Raw genomic sequence first — 22043 nt, forward strand, 5'->3', positions numbered from 1 at the left:
CTGGGCAACACAGACTTTCAACTCCCTCCAAAGATTTTCTATGGGGTTGAGATCTGGAGACTGGCTAGGCCACTCCAGGACCTTGAAATGCTTCTTACGAAGCCACTCCTTCGTTGCCCCGGGCGGTGTGTTTGGGATCATTGTCATGCTGAAAGACCCAGCCACGTTTCATCTTCAATGCCCTTGCTGATGGAAGGAGGTTTTCACTCAAAATCTCACGATACATGGCCCCATTCATTCTTTCCTTTAACGGATCAGTCGTCCTGGTCCCTTTGCAGAAAAACAGCCCCAAAGCATGATGTTTCCACCCCCATGCTTCACAGTAGGTATGGTGTTCTTTGGATGCAACTCAGCATTCTTTGTCCTCCAAACACGACGAGTTGAGTTTTTACCAAAAAGTTATATTTTGGTTTCATCTGACCATATGACATTCTCCCAATCCTCTTCTGGATCATCCAAATGCACTCTAGCAAACTTCAGATGGGCCTGGACATGTACTGGCACTGCAGGATTTGAGTCCCTGGCGGCGTAGTGTGTTACTGATGGTAGGCTTTGTTACTTTGGTCCCAGCTCTCTGCAGGTCATTCACTAGGTCCCCCCGTGTGGTTCTGGGATTTTTGCTCACCGTTCTTGTGATCATTTTGACCCCACGGGGTGAGATCTTGCGTGGAGCCCCAGATCGAGGGAGATTATCAGTGGTCTTGTATGTCTTCCATTTCCTAATAATTGCTCCCACAGTTGATTTCTTCAAACCAAGCTGCCTACCTATTGCAGATTCAGTCTTCCCAGCCTGGTGCAGGTCTACAATTTTGTTTCTGGTGTCCTTTCAGCTCTTTGGTCTTGGCCATAGTGGAGTTTGGAGTGTGACTGTTTGAGGTTGTGGACAGGTGTTTTATACTGATAACAAGTTAAAACAGGTGCCATTAATACGGGTAACGAGTAGAGGACAGAGGAGCCTCTTAAAGAAGAAGTTACAGGTCTGTGAGAGACAGAAATCTTGCTTGTTTGTAGGTGACCAAATACTTATTTTCCACCATAATTTGCAAATAAATTCATAAAAAATCCTAAAATGTGATTTTCTGGAGAAAAAAATTATCATTTTGTCTGTCATAGTTGACGTGTACCTATGATGAAAATTACAGGCCTCTCTCATCTTTTTAAGTGGGAGAACATGCACAATTGGTGGCTGACTAAATACTTTTTTTCCCCACTGTACGTGTGTGTGTGTTTTGAATGCAAGTGCATGTGTGTGAGCGCTTGCGTGACATCAGCCTCAGGCGAACAGGCATTGGAAGTTACAGCCTACAGTTTGTTTACCTTCATTTCACCCCTCTCTCAGCAACTCCCCATTCCAACCCTCGGTTTCCCTCAGCCCACCTGTCCTTAACTGTTATTGTATCGGCATCCACAGGCTCAGTCCCAACTCTGTTGCTCTGGGTTTCCACTGGATAACACGGCCACAACGTCAACATTGGCTATACTGGTTTCCACTAGATAAAACAGCCACAACGTCAACATTGGCTATACTGGTTTCCACTAGATAAAACAGCAACCCAATGTCTCCGAGCGGATGTTGACGCTACGTCTTCCCAGCGGCGACTGCCAATGAGAGCTGGGGTTTCTGGGATATCGTGTTCAAATCTAGAAAAAATACAGCATTCTTGCCATTGGGGTCTCTAAAAAAAAAAGTAGATCATCAGATTCCAGCGTTCAAGTGTGGTGAAAGTCAAAGACCCATTATAAAACTCTAAACTTTATTCAAATTGCATTGCACCTCATTAATGAGATATTTTCCATTAAATTCCAAGAGCAGAACTCGTGCTCAGGCTGTGTCCTAATATGAGTCTAGAAGGCCTTCTCTCTCTCTCTGGGGAGACCTGACTGGCTTATTAGATATAACGGGCACAACGCCTTTTTAATTACCAACTCCAACTAATTAGACTTTCAATCATCATCTCCCTGATCTGAGAATTATATATATATATATATTATTATTGTGATAGAACATGCAACTCCCACGGAGCTGAGAGCTGCAGGAAGGCAACTTCTAGTGAAAAGTGAGAGAGAAAGCAAAGTGTTTCAGAGTAAGAGTGCCGATCTAGGATCAGTTTGGCCTTTTAGGTCACAGTGAATAAGAGAACATGGACATGAGGGCGACCTGATACTAGATCAGAACTCCTACTCTGAAAGGGTTTGTGAATACAGGCCACTAAGAGTGGAAGCAAAGCACCCCAGGACGTAACAAGAAGTACTGAAATTATTCAAATCTCCAGCAGGGTAGGGGAAGTGTGTGTGTGTGTGTGTGTGTGTGTGTGTGTGTGTGTGTGTGTGTGTGTGTGTGTGTGTGTGTGTGTGTGTGTGTGTGTGTGTGTGTGTGTGTGTGTGTGTGTGTGTGTGTGTGTGTGTGTGTGTGTGTGTGTGTGTGTGTGTGTGTGTGTGTGTGTGTGTGTGTGTGTCTGTGTCTGTGTCTGTGTCTGTGTCTGTGTCTGTGTCTGTGTCTGTGTCTGTGTCTGTGTCTGTGTCTGTGTGTGTGTGTGTGTGTGTACAAATTATCTCTCATCTCTGAAATTCAATTGCCTTTATTGGCCCATTCATTGCCAAAGCAAACATATACACACATATCAAATCAATGATGACAGGTACATAATATTACCAAACATCATAATAATACTCAATGAGTAGTAGCATTTAACGGAACACTACAGTAAGAAATGAATGAGGACAATACTGAACTAGTTAGAAAGACACAGGTAGCGTTGTTATTCATCAAGTTGGTTGTTCCACTGGCTGTCCATACGGGTGTGGCAGAAACCTATATATTATCCATCAGGTTGGTTGTTCCACTGGCTGTCCCTACGGGTGTGGCAGGAACCTATATGTTATTCATCAGGTTGGTTGTTCCACTGGCTGTCCCTACGGGTGTGGCAGGAACCTATATATGTTGCAGCTAATATGGCACCAAATGGGTTGTTCTCCCCAATAGATTTTCTCCTTTTCTGTTTTGGTTTAAAAAATTGTTGTATTTGTTTTCAATTTCAAAATGCAGCTCTGTCTCTCGACCTCTCTCTGAGGGCAAAAGTGAGTACAACCTGTCCTCTGTGGGTAGCCAGATGTGTCTGTGATGGGCGCTTTCTATGGCCAGGCTGTACACAGTCAGTGTTTTTCTCAGTTTTCCATCAGTCACGGTGGTTACATAGTCTTCCAACATATTTTTGCTTTGTGTTGATTTGGTTGGGCCAGATTTGACCGCTGTCCTGAGGCTTTGTTGGGTTGGTGAACTGAGCAGGGGGGGAGAGCAGAGGGAGTGAGAGAGGGGGGGAGAGAAAGCAGAGAGGGAGAGAAGGAACAGCAGTTTCCTCTTTTGAAAATTGTCTCGAATGCATTGACCTGGATCAGATTTATTTATGAGTAAAAGGCAGAGATCCCAAAGGAAAAAAGGCATCGGTTGCATCCACAATTGCATCCACAATGGCACCCTATTCCCTATATAGTGTACTATGCCATATGGCCTTGGTCAAAAGTAGTGCACATAGGGAATAGGGTGCCATTTTGGGACTCATTCATTGAGACCGCCACTATTTAAGAGTTCCTATAAGCCTCCTCAGAGCTTCTACACTTCATACTGTAGTGGGTGTAAGAGAGCCTAGTAGTCCTCCAGGACTGAGCTCCCCTCCAGGCTCTCCTCAACTTGGCTGGGATACAGAAGTGTTCCTGGAGGGGAGTCGCAGTTCCGGAGCGACCCACTAGGTGTCATCCTCCGACAACCTTTAGGCACCTCCTCACTCACAGTCTGGACTAATCATGATCCTATTGGTGTCACCTGTGTCTACCTCTTCACCTGTGTCTACCTGTTCACCTGTGTCTACCTGTGTCTACCTGTTCACCTGTGTCTACCTGTTCACCTGTGTCTACCTGTTCACCTGTGTCTACCTGTTCACCACTGTGTCTACCTGTTCACCACTGTGTCTACCTGTTCACCTGTGTCTACCTGTTCACCTGTGTCTACCTGTTCACCTGTGTCTACCTGTTCACCTGTGTCTACCTGTTCACCTGTGCCTACCTGTTCACCTGTGTCTCCCTGTTCACCTGTGTCTCCCTGTTCACCTGTGTCTACCTGTTCACCTGTGTCTACCTGTTCACCTGTGTCTCCCTGTTCACCTGTGTCTACCTGTTCACCTGTGTCTACCTGTTCCCCTGTGTCTACCTGTTCCCCTGTGTCTACCTGTTCACCTGTGTCTACCTGTTCACCTGTGTGTTTATGCCCTCGCTTCCCTGTGTTCCCTTGCTCAGTTTTCTCTGCTAGTTTCACTATGCCAAGCAGTACTACTCAGTGTCTGATCGCGTGACGTATGGACAGGTACTTGAGAAGTGTTCTCCCTGTTTAGTTATTATTTCAGTCACAGTATTTCGTATTTTTTGGCTGTCAGCCTGTTTTTTTGAAGTCTTATTTGCTCCGCCTTTCTTTTATCGTGTAAAGTCCATTGTTTTGTATCCTGGCTTCGGGACCACCAGTAAAGATCCTTGTTTCACCATCTCTGCCTACTGTCTATCCTGCACCGCACCTGGGTCACACCTCACACCAACCCTCACACAGAAGTGTGTTGAACACCTGATGTAATCTCAACCACCGACACACGCGGTTGCCAGGACTGACTGAGCCTAACCGTTAGACCTTATACTGACAGGGGGTTGGACTTGGGCTGTTGTAGTCAAATCAAATGTCATTGCAGTCAACTTTGGAAATAGATTGAGTCAGTTTGTGTAATAAAAATGGCCCAGTTGTCAATGGATGGTTGTTTCTGTGGTCCTCTGTAGCTCAATTGGTAGAGCATGGCACTTGTAACACCAGGGTAGTGGGTTCGACCACCCATACGTAAAAATGTATGCACACATGACTGTAAGTCGCTTTGGATAAAAGCGTCTGCTAAATGGCATATTATTATTATTATTATTATTATTATTTTGAATAAAAGTCCCTACCGGGAACTGACTAGTTAAGGGCTTCGTGACATTTGAGGGGAGGTTTTGTGTGCTGCTGATGGTTAAAGAGCATTTAGCTGTCCCTTGGTGTTCTCAATAAACCCAATGAAACCTGTATTACAAGTCAAGTCAACCCGACCACGATGTGAAACACTGACTGTGTTTCTAGCCAGGGGGAGATGAGGTGGATGACTCATACAGTTAGGGTTGTTTGAGTGATTGAAATAGTTTAGAGTTGGATAGTTAATTGGTTTCTGACAGTCACCAAATTATCTGCGGAGTTGAAAGCTGGCATCTGCTGTGTGTTATTATATAGCTGTGTGTTATCATGTAGCTGTGTTATCATGTAGCTGTGTTGTCATGTTATCATGCAGCTATGTTAGCATGTAGCTGTGTGTTATCACATTATCATGTAGTTGTGTGTTATCATGTTATCATGTAGCTGTGTGTTATCATGTTAGCATGTAGCTGTGTGTTATCGTGTTAGCATGTAGCTGTGTGTTATCATGTTATCATGTAGCTGTGTGTTATCATGTTAGCATGTTATCATGTAGTTGTGTGTTCATGTTATCATGTAGTTGTGTGTTCATGTTATCATGTAGCTGTGTGTTATCATGTTATCATGTAGCTGTGTGTTCATGTTATCATGTAGCTGTGTGTTATCGTGTTATCATGTAGCTGTGCGTTATCATGTAGCTGTGTGTTATCATGTAGCTGTGTGTTATCATGTTATCATGTAGCTGTGTGTTATCATGTTATCATGTAGCTGTGTGTTATCATGTAGCTGTGTGTTATCATGTTGTCATGTAGCTGTGTGTTATCCTGTAGCTGTGTGTTATCATTTTATCCTGTAGCTGTGTGTTATCATGTTATCCTGTAGCTGTGTGTTATCATGTTATCATGTAGCTGTGTGTTATCATGTAGCTGTGTGTTATCCTGTAGCTGTGTGTTATCATGTTATCATGTAGCTGTGTGTTATCATGTTATCATGTAGCTGTGTGTTATCATGTAGCTGTGTGTTATCATGTAGCTGTGTGTTATCATGTTATCCTGTAGCTGTGTGTTATCATGTTGTCATGTAGCTGTGTGTTATCCTGTAGCTGTGTGTTATCATGTTATCCTGTAGCTGTGTGTTATCATGTTGTCATGTAGCTGTGTGTTATCCTGTAGCTGTGTGTTATCATGTTATCCTGTAGCTGTGTGTTATCATGTTATCCTGTAGCTGTGTGTTATCATGTTATCCTGTAGCTGTGTGTTATCATGTTATCCTGTAGCTGTGTGTTATCATGTTGTCATGTAGCTGTGTGTTATCATGTAGCTGTGTGTTATCATGTAGCTGTGTGTTATCATGTAGCTGTGTGTTATCATGTTGTCATGTAGCTGTGTGTTATCATGTAGCTGTGTGTTATCATGTAGCTGTGTGTTATCATGTAGCTGTGTGTTATCATGTTGTCATGTAGCTGTGTGTTATCATGTAGCTGTGTGTTATCATGTAGCTGTGTGTTATCATGTTGTCATGTAGCTGTGCGTTATCATGTAGCTGTGTGTTATCATGTAGCTGTGTGTTATCATGTAGCTGTGTGTTATCATGTAGCTGTGTGTTATCATGTAGCTGTGTGTTATCATGTAGCTGTGTGTTATCATGTAGCTGTGTGTTATCATGTAGCTGTGTGTTATCATGTAGCTGTGTGTTATCATGTTATCTGTAGCTGTGTGTTATCATGTTATCATGTAGCTGTGTGTTATCATGTTATCATGTAGCTGTGTGTTATCATGTAGCTGTGTGTTATCATGTAGCTGTGTGTTATCATGTAGCTGTGTGTTATCATGTAGCTGTGTGTTATCATGTTATCGTGTTATCATGTAGCTGTGTGTTATCATGTTATCCTGTAGCTGTGTGTTATCATGTTATCATGTAGCTGTGTGTTATCATGTAGCTGTGTGTTATCATGTTGTCATGTAGCTGTGTGTTATCATGTAGCTGTGTGTTATCATGTAGCTGTGTGTTATCATGTTGTCATGTAGCTGTGTGTTATCATGTAGCTGTGTGTTATCCTGTAGCTGTGTGTTATCATGTAGCTGTGTGTTATCCTGTAGCTGTGTGTTATCATGTAGCTGTGTGTTATCATGTTATCATGTAGCTGTGTGTTATCATGTTATCCTGTAGCTGTGTGTTATCATGTAGCTGTGTGTTATCATGTAGCTGTGTGTTATCATGTAGCTGTGTGTTATCATGTTATCATGTAGCTGTGTGTTATCATGTAGCTGTGTGTTATCATGTAGCTGTGTGTTATCATGTTATCCTGTAGCTGTGTGTTATCATGTAGCTGTGTGTTATCATGTAGCTGTGTGTTATCATGTTATCCTGTAGCTGTGTGTTATCATGTAGCTGTGTGTTATCATGTTATCATGTAGCTGTGTGTTATCATGTTATCATGTAGCTGTGTGTTATCATGTTATCATGTAGCTGTGTGTTATCATGTAGCTGTGTGTTATCATGTTATCATGTAGCTGTGTGTTATCATGTAGCTGTGTGTTATCATGTTGTCATGTAGCTGTGTGTTATCATGTAGCTGTGCGTTATCATGTAGCTGTGTGTTATCATGTAGCTGTGTGTTATCATGTAGCTGTGTGTTATCATGTTGTCATGTAGCTGTGTGTTATCATGTTATCCTGTAGCTGTGTGTTATCATGTAGCTGTGTGTTATCATGTAGCTGTGTGTTATCATGTAGCTGTGTGTTATCATGTAGCTGTGTGTTATCATGTAGCTGTGTGTTATCATGTTATGTAGCTGTGTGTTGTTATCATGTTCATGTAGCTGTGTGTTATCGTGTTATCATGTAGCTGTGTGTTATCATGTAGCTGTGTGTTATCATGTAGCTGTGTGTTATCATGTTATCCTGTAGCTGTGTGTTATCATGTAGCTGTGTGTTATCATGTTATCCTGTAGCTGTGTGTTATCATGTAGCTGTGTGTTATCATGTTGTCATGTAGCTGTGTGTTATCATGTAGCTGTGCGTTATCATGTAGTTGTGTTATCATGTAGCTGTGTGTTATCATGTAGCTGTGTGTTATCATGTTGTCATGTAGCTGTGTGTTATCATGTTATCCTGTAGCTGTGTGTTATCATGTAGCTGTGTGTTATCATGTAGCTGTGTGTTATCATGTAGCTGTGTGTTATCATGTAGCTGTGTGTTATCATGTAGCTGTGTGTTATCATGTAGCTGTGTGTTATCATGTTGTCATGTAGCTGTGTGTTATCATGTAGCTGTGTGTTATCATGTAGCTGTGCGTTATCATGTAGCTGTGTGTTATCATGTAGCTGTGTGTTATCATGTTATCATGTAGCTGTGTGTTATCCTGTTATCCTGTTGTCATGTAGCTGTATATAGCTGTTCTTTCCCTTTTTCTCAATCAAATCTTCAGGGTTTCTCAATTAACCTGATTTACCAGTGTTAACACAAGTCAAGAAACTGTGTGTGTGTGTGTGTGTAACCCTGACTAACAGTGCGTCTTCCTGTCTGGTTGCTAGGTAGAAGAGGTGGATGAAGGGTTGCCCTCCCAGCAGCCATGATGCCCTGAAGAGCTGACTGGAGTCTGGGTACTGAGACGTTACACACACACACACGCACACACACACACACACACACACACACACACACACACACACACACACACACACTGTGACGCACACACACACACCGAGACACGCACACACACACACACACCGAGATGCACACACACACACACACAGAGACACACACACACACACACAGGGTATGACCTGAAACTGGAGAACCTGAAGATACAGTTTACTGCTCTCTCTCTCACCACTTCTGTTGTGGATGGGTTCTCTTTAAGTCGACTCGGGTTTGACATCTCACAATGGGACACGGCCTCTTTTGTAGGTAATTGGTTGAAGGCTTATTTAATCATGCCTAACAGGCCAATCAGAACATTGTGGATGTACGCACCTCGTGTCTATATAACGACCTGCACTGCTCTGGTTTCCTAATTCTTCGCCTCTTCACGAGTCTATTAGGTTACTAGCCCGTTAAGCAGCTTTCTTCAGAAAACTATCCCTTAACGTTACCACCCCGACACGGAGCGATGAGTGGCTTATTTTCGATTTTCAGGAATTCTGCTAACGTCACCTTCACTTCACCGAGTGAAGTTACCTCAGTTAGCTTGTTAGCGGCGCTATTTGTTGTCAGGTAGCTACAGTACACCTGTTGCCTGGCCTACACACAATTGTTATTGTTAACTAGCTAGCGCCACTGCTTTAGCATCCCGCTAATAGCAGGTTCCCACAAACTGTAACTACTTCTACCCGGGGTCTCTAGCTCTTCGTCGGTTCCCACCGTTTGGAGTTAGCTAGCTGAACTTTTGAGTGTCTTGGCTAGTTAGTAGCTCAGCTGGTAGAGCACGGCGCTTGTAACGCCAAGGTAGTGGGTTCGATCCCCGGGACCACCCATACACAAAAAAAAATTATGCACGCATGACTGTAAGTCGCTTTGGATAAAAGCGTCTGCTAAATGGCATATTATATTTATTATTATTAGTGGGTTAACGACACCACTGGTGTTTTAGCTAGCAACCTCTGGGCTAAACCCCCATTTGATTTGTTTGGCTAGCACCAGCTGTTCTTTTTCTTCAGTGTGTTACCCCACCATTGAAGCACCATCCCTTTTACATTCCCCCGTGAAAGATAACCCAGCCGTTCATTCTACCTCCCCCTCACTCCTTCCATCCACACTCAAATGGCACCCTATGGGCCCTGGTCAAAACTATACAGTGCCTTCGGAAAGTATTCAGACCCCTTGACTTTTTCCAAATTTTGTTATGTTACAGCCTTATTCTAAAATGGATTAAATAGTCCCCCCCATCAATCAATAATAATAATAATAATATGCCATTTAGCAGACGCTTTTATTCAAAGCGACTTACAGTCATGTGTGCATACATTTTCACGTATGGGTGGTCCCGGGGATCGAACCCACTACCCTGGCATTACAAGCGCCATGCTCTACCATTTGAGCTACAGAGGACCACACAATCAACACACAATACCCCATAATGACAAAGCAAAAACAGGATTTTCAATTTTTTTGCTAATTTATTACAAATAGAAAACTGAAATATTTTACTCAGTACTTTGTTGAAGCACCTTTGGCATAGGGGTGGGCGATATGAGCTAAAATTCATATCACGATATTTTCCACTGTCCAGACGATATCGATATGATATCACGATATATGACGTAAAAAAATATGAATCACATTTTAATATCCCTTCTTGGTTAAATTATATTAGTTAAGGAAAAATATGTATTTGAACCTTATATAACCAGAAAGAGTGAGGCATTGGACCGTATGGACCTGAAAAGTTTTTATTTGTATTGTGCAAACATGCATTCCGTAAACATGAGGTAGGTAGGCCTATATATATATATATATATATAAATTAGATATTAAGTAAAATTAAATAAAAAATAACAGGAGATAAAGAAAATAAGGTAATTACAAATTCAAATACGTGTGTTTGTTTTGGCTACGGTCCGTAGATATGTAAAAAACTAACCGTTTGAAACTAAACCTTTCAAGCCTCAACCATCAATTATCAACAATATCAACAAATCTTCACTAGAACTTTCTTCACAAGTTCCGTGCCAGGGGAATACCAGCATGTTGACTGTTTCTGGCTTTAGTGCTGCCCTGTGACATGTCACCACATTGCCCCCAGTGCTGAATGCCCTCTCAGAGGGGGCACTTGTGGCAGGGATGCATAAGTATTTCTTTGCCAGACAACTCACACGTGGAAAATTAGATCCGTGAAATCGCCACCACTCCAAAGGATCAGACTCGCTGTCTGCTGCCGTTGCCAGAATGTAGCTATTCAGCTCTTGCTCAATGATCTGCCTCTCTGAACATGAGGCAGGTGCACTGCTGGTCTGCTTAAAGAAGCTCCCAAGGCTCTTCTTGGGCTTCTTGCCTGATTGATGAGCAGTGGAAGCTTCTTTCTCCCTGTCAGTGTGATCCTCTGCAAGAGACGATTTTCCCAGGGCTGTGTTCTCCACCAGGAGGGCTTCGGTCTCTGAGGCAGCTCTCACCTTAAAAAATGAAAATAATTAAACTTTATTTGTATAGCACCTTTCATACATAAAATGCAGCCCAAAGTGCTTTACATTTGAAGCAATAAAACAAGAACAAATGAATAAATACCTTAATGTCCTCCAGTTTCTCAGCGGACATGTACCTGGTCTTGAACCTTGGATCTAGAAAGGTAGCCATGGAGAGCAGCTCATCTGTTGCAGGGTCAGTGTACTTGTTATTCAAGTAATCAAGAACCTTGATCTTGATCTCTTTGGTCAGTTCTGTATCGTCCTTGCTCAGATTTAGAACCTCTGCATTTAACAGATTGATGACAGGCTTCAAATAGGACACGCTCACATACGCTTCTCCTGACAGGGCATCTGTAAAGTCCTGGAGTGGCTTCAGTGCTGCTGTGACTGATTCCAAGACCTGGATGTCTTGCCAGGTAGGTACAAGGTGCCGTGTCTTTTTGTCCCCTGCCAGGACCTGTGTAATGGCCTTTTCCTGCTCCAGGACTCTTTCCATCATTTTCAGACGAGATCCCCACCTTGTCGGAGATTCTGTGATGAGCTTGTGCAGGGGCAGGCTTAGTTCATTCTGTGCTGTCATCAGGGCCTTCTGCTTTTTCCAGCTGTATGAGAACGTGCTAACCACCTTTTTGCAAACCCCTGTGGCCCGGGAAATCGCACACCCCTGTGGCCCGGGAGCGTTTTGGACACTCCTCTCTGGAAATTGGGAATAAGAAATCAAAATAATAGGGTGAAAAATAATCGAATCACAATACAATAATAATTAATAATAATGCATTTTTATATAGAAATCACAATACAATATAACTTTTAATCTTTGTTTGAGGATTTACGGCATTTACATTCAACTGTTACACATTTTACAAATCTGATGTGCTTAGATTTAGCCTACGGTACATGGCTGATGTGAGCTGTATTTTTCTTAATAATAAGCATCATACAGGGTAGGCCTAGGCTACAGTCCTGAAACTTACCAATAGCATTGTGCAGCCTGTGTCCGAAACATCCAAGGTTTGCCCACTTGTTCAGCTGCAATGCCTTGATCATGTTCGATCCGCTGTCGGGTCGTCATACAAACTTGACGCGACTCTTTTAATCCCCAGGACGACAGTATGTCCCTCAGCCCACCTGCAATTATTTCCCCGGTGTGGTCGTCTGGGAAATAAGACGTCTGTAGGCACTTACTTTTCAGTTTCCAGTCACCGTCTATGTAATGGATTGTGAGGCTTATATAAGGTTCTGTGGTACGACTTGACCATAGATCGGCAGTAGTGGAGAAGAATGGAATGTTATTTATCTCACTGTAAACTCTGTCCCAGCATTCTGTGTAAAGCTGTGGCAGGCATTTTTGGCTAAAATATTTGCGGCTCGGGATCTCATATCTTGGGTCCAGAGTTTGAATCAACTTTCTGAACCCCTCTTTCTCCACAGTTTGAATCGGTACCATGTCCTTCGCTATGTGATTTGTAATCGCAGCTGTGATGTCTATCCATTTTTTGCTCGTCTTCTCATAGCAAGTACCGGCAGCAAATGATGATATAATTGATTGTTGAGTGCGAGTCTGGCTTGTCTTCGGGCGAGCTCCTGGGCTTACTGTCTCACGCATTCTGGTGCATTGTTCATACTCACGGACATGTATGTTTTTTAAGTGATTGAACAGGTTGGTCGTGTTTCCACCTTTTGCTAAGACAACACGACGACACAACTTGCATAGGGTAGTGTTTTGGTCGGGGTCGGAGATTTTAAAGCCAAACCAGTTCCAAACAACAGAGGTGCCCCCTTTCTTCTTAACCAATTTATCCTCCTGCTCTTGAGCAACATCAATTTCTGTGTTTTCGCTCATCCTGGATTGTAAAGTTTTCCCCCAATAGTTAACCTGCCTCCTAACTGCAGCTGCCTGCACACTTCTTTGTTGCTAGCACTACATGCGTGCAACAAGTGCATGCGACGTGCGCTCATAAAAATAGGTCAACATATTAACATACATTCTTTTTTATTCGTAAGAACCAAGAAAGGTTGGATAAAAAAAAAAAAAAAAAGATGTAGCTACTTAGTACTATCACTCAGTTGAAATTTGGAACAAAAAAATATTGATGCAAAATTCGAATTTATGAATTCTGAATAAATCGCGGTATCCATGATATTGCTAAATCCATATCATGGCGCGGCACAATACCGGTTTTTACTATCAAACCGGTATATCGCCCACTCCTACTTTGGCAGTGATTTCAGCCTCGAGTTCTTGGATATGAAGCTACAAGATTGGCACACCTGTATTTGGGGAGTTTTTCCCATTCTTCTCTGCAGATCCTCTCAAGCTGTGTCAGGTTGCTGCACAGCTATTTTCAGCTCTCTCCAGAGATGTTCGATCGGGTTCAAGTCCGGGCTCTGGCTGGGCCACTCAAGGACATTCAGAGACTTGTCCCGAAGCCACTCCTGCATTGTCTTGGATGTGCTTAGGGTCGTTGTCCTGTTGGAAGGTGAACCTTCGCCCCAGTCTGAAGTCCTGGGTGCTCTGGAGCAGGTTTTCATTAAGGATCTCTCTGTACTTTGCTCCGTTCATCTTTGCCTCGATTCTGACTAGTCTCCCAGTCCCTGCCGCTGAAAAACATCCCCACAGCATGAGCCACCACCATGCTTCACCGTAGGGATGGTGCCAGGTTTCCTCCAGAAGTGACGCTTGGTTTAATCAGACCAGAGAATCTTGTTTCTCATGGTCTGAGAGTCTTTAGGTAGCTTTTGGCAAACTCCAAGCGGGCTGTCATGTGCCTTTTACTGAGGAGTGGCTTCCATCTGGCCACTCTACCATAAAGGCCTGATTGGTGGAGTGCTGCAGAGATGGCTGTCCTTCTGGAAGTTTCTCCCATCTCCACAGAGGAACTCTACATTTACATTTTAGTCATTTAGCAGACGCTCTTATCCAGAGTGACTTACATTTAGTGAGTGCATACCTTTTCATACTGGCCCCCTGTGGGAAATGAACCCACAACCCTGGCATTGCAAGCACCATGCTCTACCAACTGAGCTACACGGGGCCTGTCAGACTAGAGCTCTGTCAGACTGACCATCGGGTTCTTGGTCACCTCTCTGACCAAGGCCCTTCTCCCCCGATTGCTCAGTTTGGCCGGGCGGCCAGCTCTAGGAAGAGTCTTGGTGGTTCCAAACTTCTTCCATTTAAGAATGCCCACTGTGTTCTTGGGGACCTTCAATGCTGCAGACATTTTATGGTACCCTCCCCCAGATCTGTGCCTCCACATAATCCTGTCTCGGAGCTCTACGGACAGTTCCTTCAACCTCATGGCTTAGTTTTCGCTCTGACATGCACTGTCAACTGTGGGACCTTATATAGACAGGTGTGTGCCTTTCCAAATCATGTACAATCAATTGAATTTACCACAAGTGGACTCCAATCAAGTTGTATAAACATCTCAAGGATGATCAATGGAAACAGGATGCACCTGTTTTTGCTTTGTTTTTGGGGTATTGTGTGTAGATTGCTGAGGATTATTGATTTTAAAAAAATCCATTTTAGAATAAGGCTGTAACGTAACAAAATGTGGAAAAAGTCCCTGGGTTTGAATACTTTCCGAATGCACTGTAGTTGGGGTAGGGTGCCATTTAGGATCCAGAGTTAAAGGGCAATTCTGCCACTTCTCAACCTCATATTCATTATTCCCAACACCATACCAGTGTCTACATATGTGGATATGAGAGAGAGAGGGGAGATAGAGGCCCAGCTAACCCCCGTGACGGATCTCGCGTTTTGGGGAAAATAAATGACCCATGATGCAATTCCCCAACGCCCTAACAGAGAATTCCTCCCTCCTTTTTGGCTCCCCATATGGAGCAGAAGAAGCCATTTTGGGGTCATTGTGACATGGCTGCAACGTTTTTCAATAAATCCCATCAGTATTATTTTTTACAGTGTAGAGGGACACGTCCCAAATGGGACCCCATTTAGTGCACTACTTTTGACCACGGCCCATAGGGCTGAAGCCGACGTTTCTAGGTTCTTATTACAGTAGAGTAAGACTTCAAAGTCAATGCGTCCCCCTTCTAACTAGCGTTTTTAATATTCCATGTAGATGAATGCAGAGTCATGCCCCATACAGGCTAGTGGAGCCCCAATGGGACAGGGTGTGTCTCTGTAGACCTAAGCCCACTAACCCACATGATTATAGGCATGCTACGCTGGCACATGCCCCCCTGGCAGACTGGTGGACTCTGGCTTTGTCTTAAATGGCACCCTATTCCCTATTCTTATGGTCCCTGGTCTAAAGTAGTGCACTATAAAGGGGATAGGGTGGTATTTGGGACTGTCTGGCAGTGAGATATCTATTTTGTGTGTTGTAATATGACTGAAACAGGTGATTCAGTGTTTTGAAGACCCCTTACACACACATTTACATTTTAGTCATTTAGCAGACGCTCTTATCCAGAGCGACTTACAGTGAGTGCATACATGTTTTTTCCCCCCGTTTTTATTCATACTGGCCCCCCCGTGGGAATCGAACCCCCTTGACGTTTCCTATGATTTGGTCATTGTATAGAAGCCTGTTGTAGCCAATACACACCACTTGCTCATCACAACCTACACCCCCCCCAGCAGTGTAGCACTCAAAGCCCTGTCTCACTGTGTTGTTATGGCAACTGGTTAGACGTTTTCAAACATGATTATTAAGGAGCCAGTGTTTTTTAATGGTGTGCTACTTTGAAAGCAGCATGTATTTAGGTTTTCCCCTGTGGGACAACCCCTCGCCCTTCGGTTCTAGAGTTGTCCCTGTATGCGTTCTTAGGAGAGTTATAGAGTTCTCAATGCATTCGGAGCAGGCCACACACACACACACACACACACACACACACACACACACACACACCTTTACACCTCCAACCGCTTCACTCCAGAGCAGCTGGACACTCAGTCAATCGATTTTCATAACTTCTGAAGTGTCTGTCTGACTGATTGTGTGACATATTTCTCTGTGTGCTCCTCAGTTGACTGAACGGTTGTTGTTATTCTGAAGTAGTGTAATGGTTCCCAACCTTTTTTTAATGAGGTGGCACACTTGGATGAGACCCACAATTTCAAGGCACATCAATATATTTAGGGCTAATAGTTTGAAAAAAATATATAATATATATTAACTATGAATATGGTCTTTACTAGAATGGGTTGCAAAGGCTAGCACATTGGCTACAACAGGTTCCTAAACAAAGACTGTGTGGAGTAGTGGCCTTCAGTGGAATGATTTCAATTATCCAGACAGACATACTAATAATCACTTAATACAATTGTTTTATTTAGTGCAGACAGACCAGACACAATGAATAGAAATGAACAACAACATAAAGCTCAGGGCACAACATCCCAAAACAAGTTCCTTCAACCAAATTCATATTAAACATTACCAAAGTGCAAGGCAACAAGATAAAAACATTCATATCAGTTCATATAACCAGTTTCTTTAAAAAAATATATTCAACATCAGTTCATTTAACCAGTTTCCTTTTAAAAATATATTCAACATCAGTTCATTTAACCAGTTTCCTTTAAAAAATATATTCAACATCAGTTCATTTAACAAGTTTCCTTTTAAAAACAGACCTAACCAAAGTGCAAGGCAACAATATAAAAACGTATTCATAACATCAGTTCATTCAATGTTGCAAAGATGTGGGAGAGGCCCCAGGTAATATATGGTAAACACAAATGATGTACCTATCAAGCAGCTCATGTGGATAGCACTGCAACTCAGCACAGAGTACAGTGGTAACCGGGATACAGCACCGCTACCATGGATACAGCACCGCTACCGTGGATACAGCACCGCTACCGTGGATACAGCACCGCTACCGTGGATACAGCACCATTACCGTGGATACATCACAGCTACCGTGGATACAGCACCGCTACCGTGGATACAGCACCGCTACCGTGGATACAGCACCGCTACCGTGGATACAGCACCGCTACCGTGGATACAGCACCGCTACCGTGGATACAGCACCGCTACCGTGGATACAGCACCGCTACCGTGGATACAACACAGCTACCGGCCAGCCGCACCCAGCACATAGGAGGGCCATGCATATTCATAACGGATGTATAACATCAGTTCATTTAAGCAATTTCACATTGAAAAGAGGCCTAACCAAAGTGCAACGCAACAAGATAAAAATAAATTCATAACATGTCTATTTTTTAAATTCATTTTATAACAACCAAAGTACAAGACAATAGTTAGGCCTAAAATTTCAGCTGGCTGGATAGCGGAGCAGGAGCTTCAGCTGGCTGGATAGCGGAGCAGGAGCTTCAGCTGGCGGTGGTGGTCTGTCCTTTCAGCACCACCCCTGGCACCATCCCAAACTTAAACAGAATGATTAACAGCAGAGACATTTGATAAGAAGCAAAATGACTGTTGGACTAAATGGTCTGACACATAATAATAACCTGTTGTTAATCTGTTAACTGTGTTCAAAAGTGAGCACATAGCCTATTTTCCAATTAAATGTTAATTAATGGATAAAAAAATATATAAATACATTAGATTAAATCAAAAGTAGAGTGAATAGCAACTTATCGGCTTAGTGGGACACCTAAGCTTGACACAGTGTCTTCTTATCCAGGGAGGCACTGAGGAGAAGGCCACCCACAGGTCCTGTTCTACAGACAGTCGCTCCCTCCTGTTGTTTTTGAGAAATGTGAGGCTGCAGAATGCAAGCTTGCACAGATAGGTTGTGGGTAAAGGCAGAAGTACCCCAATAGCATGCCTGGAGATGGGGGGGGGGGGAGACACCTAAGAGGGAACCTCAACTCTGCACATTCTTCCTTCTCTCTCAACGTGTGCTTGGCTGATGAAGAGAGTGGATTGAACGGGTCCCGGATCCAATCAAGCGGTTCACCCGTCGCTGGGAAGTAGCGCTCAAACCTCTCCTGCAGCGTTTGGAGATGTGATGGTGGTGCCCTTTCAACCTCTGCTGCGACCAGAGGGAACATCTCCGAGGACCCCTCTTTCACTGCCTCTTGCCACAGGCTCAGAAACCCTGGATCTTGTATGTGGTTGTCAGGATACTCTCGTTTTCGCCCTTGCATTTTTGTATTGAGCTCATTAAGATGGCCAAAAATGTCTGCAAGGTAAGCAAGCTTTGCCCACCGGTAGTCGTTAGCCAGTTGGTGTTTGTGTGGCAGTTGGTGTTTGGGAGAACTCTATGAATTTATTCCGGAGCTCGTGCACACGTGAGAGGACCTTACCCCGTGACAATCAACGCACCTACAGTGGGGCAAAAAAGTATTTAGTCAGCCACCAATTGTGCAAGTTCTCCCACTTAAAAAGATGAGAGAGGCCTGTAATTTTCATCATAGGTACACGTCAACTATGACAGACAAATTGAGAAAAGAAAATCCAGAAAATCCCATTGTAGGATTTTTAATGAATTTATTTGCAAATTATGGTGGAAAATAAGTATTTGGTCACCTACAAACAAGCAAGATTTCTGGCTCTCACAGACCTGTAACTTCTTCTTTAAGAGGCTCCTCTGTCCTCCACTCGTTACCTGTATTAATGGCACCTGTTTGAACTTGTTATCAGTATAAAAGACACCTGTCCACAACCTCAAACAGTCACACTCCAAACTTCACAATGGCCAAGACCAAAGAGCTGTCAAAGAACACCAAAAACAAAATTGTAGACCTGCACCAGGCTGGGAAGACTGAATCTGCAACAGGTAAGCAGCTTGGTTTGAAGAAATCAACTGTGGGAGCAATTATTAGGAAATGGAAGACATACAAGACCACTGATAATCTCCCCTCGATCTGGGGCTCCATGCAAGATCTCACCCCGTGGGGTCAAAATGATCACAAGAACGGTGAGCAAAAATCCCAGAACCACACGGGGGGACCTAGTGAATGACCTGCTGAGAGCTGGGACCAAAGTAACAGAGCCAACCATCAGTAACACACTACGCCGCCAGGGACTCAAATCCTGCAGTGCGAGACGTGTCCCCCTGCTTAAGCCAGTACATGTCCAGGCCCGTCTGAAGTGCATTTGGATGATCCAGAAGAGGATTGGGAGAATGTCATATGGTCAGAAGAAACCAAAATATAACTTTTTGGTAAAAACTCAACTCGTCATGTTTGGAGGACAAAGAATGCTGAGTTGCATCCAAAGAACACCATACCTACTGTGAAGCATGGGGTTGGAAACATCATGCTTTGGGGCTGTTTTTCTGCAAAGGGACCAGGACGACTGATCCGTGTAAAGGAAAGAATGAATGGGGCCATGTATCGTGAGATTTTGAGTGAAACCCTCCTTCCATCAGCAAGGGCATTGAAGATGAAACGTGGCTGGGTCTTTCAGCATGACAATGATCCCAAACACACCGCCCGGGCAATGAAGGAGTGGCTTCGTAAGAAGCATTTCAAGGTCCTGGAGTGGCCTAGCCAGTCTCCAGATCTCAACCCCATAGAAAATATTTGGAGGGGAGTTGAAAGTCTGTGTTGCCCAGCGACAGCCCCAAAACATCACTGCTCTAGAGGAGATCTGCATGGAGGAATGGGCCAAAATACCAGCAACAGTGTGTGAAAACCTTGTGAAGACTTACAGAAAACGTTTGACCTGTGTCATTGCCAACAAAGGGTATATAACAAAGTATTGAGAAACTTTTGTTATTGACCAAATACTTATTTTCCACCATCATATGCCAATAAATTCATTAAAAATCCTACAATGTGATTTTCTGGATTTTTTTTTCTAATTTTGTCTGTCATAGTTGACGTGTACCTATGATGAAAATTACAGGCCTCTCTCATCTTTTTAAGTGGGAGAACTTGCACAATTGGTGGCTGACTAAATACTTTTTTTCCCCACTGTATGTGTGTAACAGTAAGCTCTGAATGTCTCTTCACACAGGATGGCAAACAGTCACCATTTAATAGCCGTGATTTAATAACGTTCACAATTTTCACGACCTGGTCCAACACTTCAGCCAACTCTAGTGGCCTGTTTTTTGCTACAAGAGCCTCATGGTGGAGGATGCATTGATTGATCTGTATCTTTAGATTTTACTCCCTCACCGTAGTGATCTTTATCTCTGGATTTTACTCCCTCACCGTAGTGATCTTTATCTCTGGATTTTACTCCCTCACCGTAGTGACCTTTATCTCTGGATTTTACTCCCTCACCGTAGTGATCTTTATCTCTGGATTTTACTCTCTCACCTTAGTGATCTTTATCTCTGGATTTTACTCCCTCACCGTAGTGATCTTTATCTCTGGATTTTACTCCCTGCACCTTAGTGATCTTTATCTCTGGATTTTACTCCCTCACCTTAGTGATCTTTATCTCTGGATTTTACTCCCTGCACCTTAGTGATCTTTATCTCTGGATTTTACTCCCTCACCTTAGTGATCTTTATCTCTGGATTTTACTCCCTCACCGTAGTGATCTTTATCTCTGGATTTTACTCCCTCACCTTAGTGATCTTTATCTCTGGATTTTACTCCCTGCACCTTAGTGATCTTTATCTCTGGATTTTACTCCCTCACCGTAGTGATCTTTATCTCTGGATTTTACTCCCTCACCGTAGTGATCTTTATCTCTGGATTTTACTCCCTGCACCTTAGTGATCTTTATCTCTGGATTTTACTCTCTCACCTTAGTGATCTTTATCTCTGGATTTTACTCCCTCACCGTAGTGATCTTTATCTCTGGATTTTACTCCCTGCACCTTAGTGATCTTTATCTCTGGATTTTACTCCCTGCACCTTAGTGATCTTTATCTCTGGATTTTACTCCCTCACCTTAGTGATCTTTATCTCTGGATTTTACTCCCTCACCTTAGTGATCTTTATCTCTGGATTTTACTCTCTCACCTTAGTGATCTTTATCTCTGGATTTTACTCCCTCACTGTAATGATCTTTATCTCTGGATTTTACTCCCTGCACCTTAGTGATCTTTATCTCTGGATTTTACTCCCTCACCTTAGTGATCTTTATCTCTGGATTTTACTCCCTCACCGTAGTGATCTTTATCTCTGGATTTTACTCCCTCACCGTAGTGATCTTTATCTCTGGATTTTACTCCCTCACCTTAGTGATCTTTATCTCTGGATTTTACTCCCTCACCTTAGTGATCTTTATCTCTGGATTTTACTCCCTGCACCTTAGTGATCTTTATCTCTGGATTTTACTCCCTCACCTTAGTGATCTTTATCTCTGGATTTTACTCCCTCACCTTAGTGATCTTTATCTCTGGATTTTACTCCCTGCACCTTAGTGATCTTTATCTCTGGATTTTACTCCCTGCACCTTAGTGATCTTTATCTCTGGATTTTACTCCCTGCACCTTTCCTGCTTATAGCAACACATATGTCAGTTTGCCTCCTTCAGGTCTGTCATCCCCATCAACATACTGTACGTTTGCCTCCTTCAGGTCTGTCATCCCCATCAACATACTGTACGTTTGCCTCCTTCAGGTCTGTCATCCCCATCAACATACTGTACGTTTGCCTCCTTCAGGTCTGTCATCCCCATCAACATACTGTACGTTTGACTCCTTCAGGTCTGTCATCCCCATCAACATACTGTACGTTTGCCTCCTTCAGGTCTGTCATCCCCATCAACATACTGTACGTTTGCCTCCTTCAGGTCTGTCATCCCCATCAACATACTGTACGTTTGCCTCCTTCAGGTCTGTCATCCCCATCAACATACTGTACGTTTGCCTCCTTCAGGTCTGTCATCCCCATCAACATACTGTACGATTTGCCTCCTTCAGGTCTGTCATCCCCATCAACATACTGTACGTTTGCCTCCTTCAGGTCTGTCATCCCCATCAACATACTGTACGTTTGCCTCCTTCAGGTCTGTCATCCCCATCAACATACTGTACGTTTGCCTCCTTCAGGTCTGTCATCCCCATCAACATACTGTACGTTTGCCT

At 43.3% G+C, this 22043-nt stretch overlaps 1 protein-coding gene across 1 annotated transcript in view; it reads left to right on the top strand.

The window, feature by feature from the left end:
* Positions 1-22043, top strand: part of LOC121569948 (nuclear receptor coactivator 2) — a 188672-nt gene that overhangs the window by 38181 nt on the left and 128448 nt on the right. The window contains 1 exon segment of the mRNA XM_045216619.1: positions 8514-8582. The gene's annotated coding sequence lies outside the window, so the exon portion shown is untranslated.

Source organism: Coregonus clupeaformis, unplaced genomic scaffold (assembly GCF_020615455.1).
Source record: "Coregonus clupeaformis isolate EN_2021a unplaced genomic scaffold, ASM2061545v1 scaf0752, whole genome shotgun sequence".
NCBI classification, from domain to species: domain Eukaryota; kingdom Metazoa; phylum Chordata; class Actinopteri; order Salmoniformes; family Salmonidae; genus Coregonus; species Coregonus clupeaformis.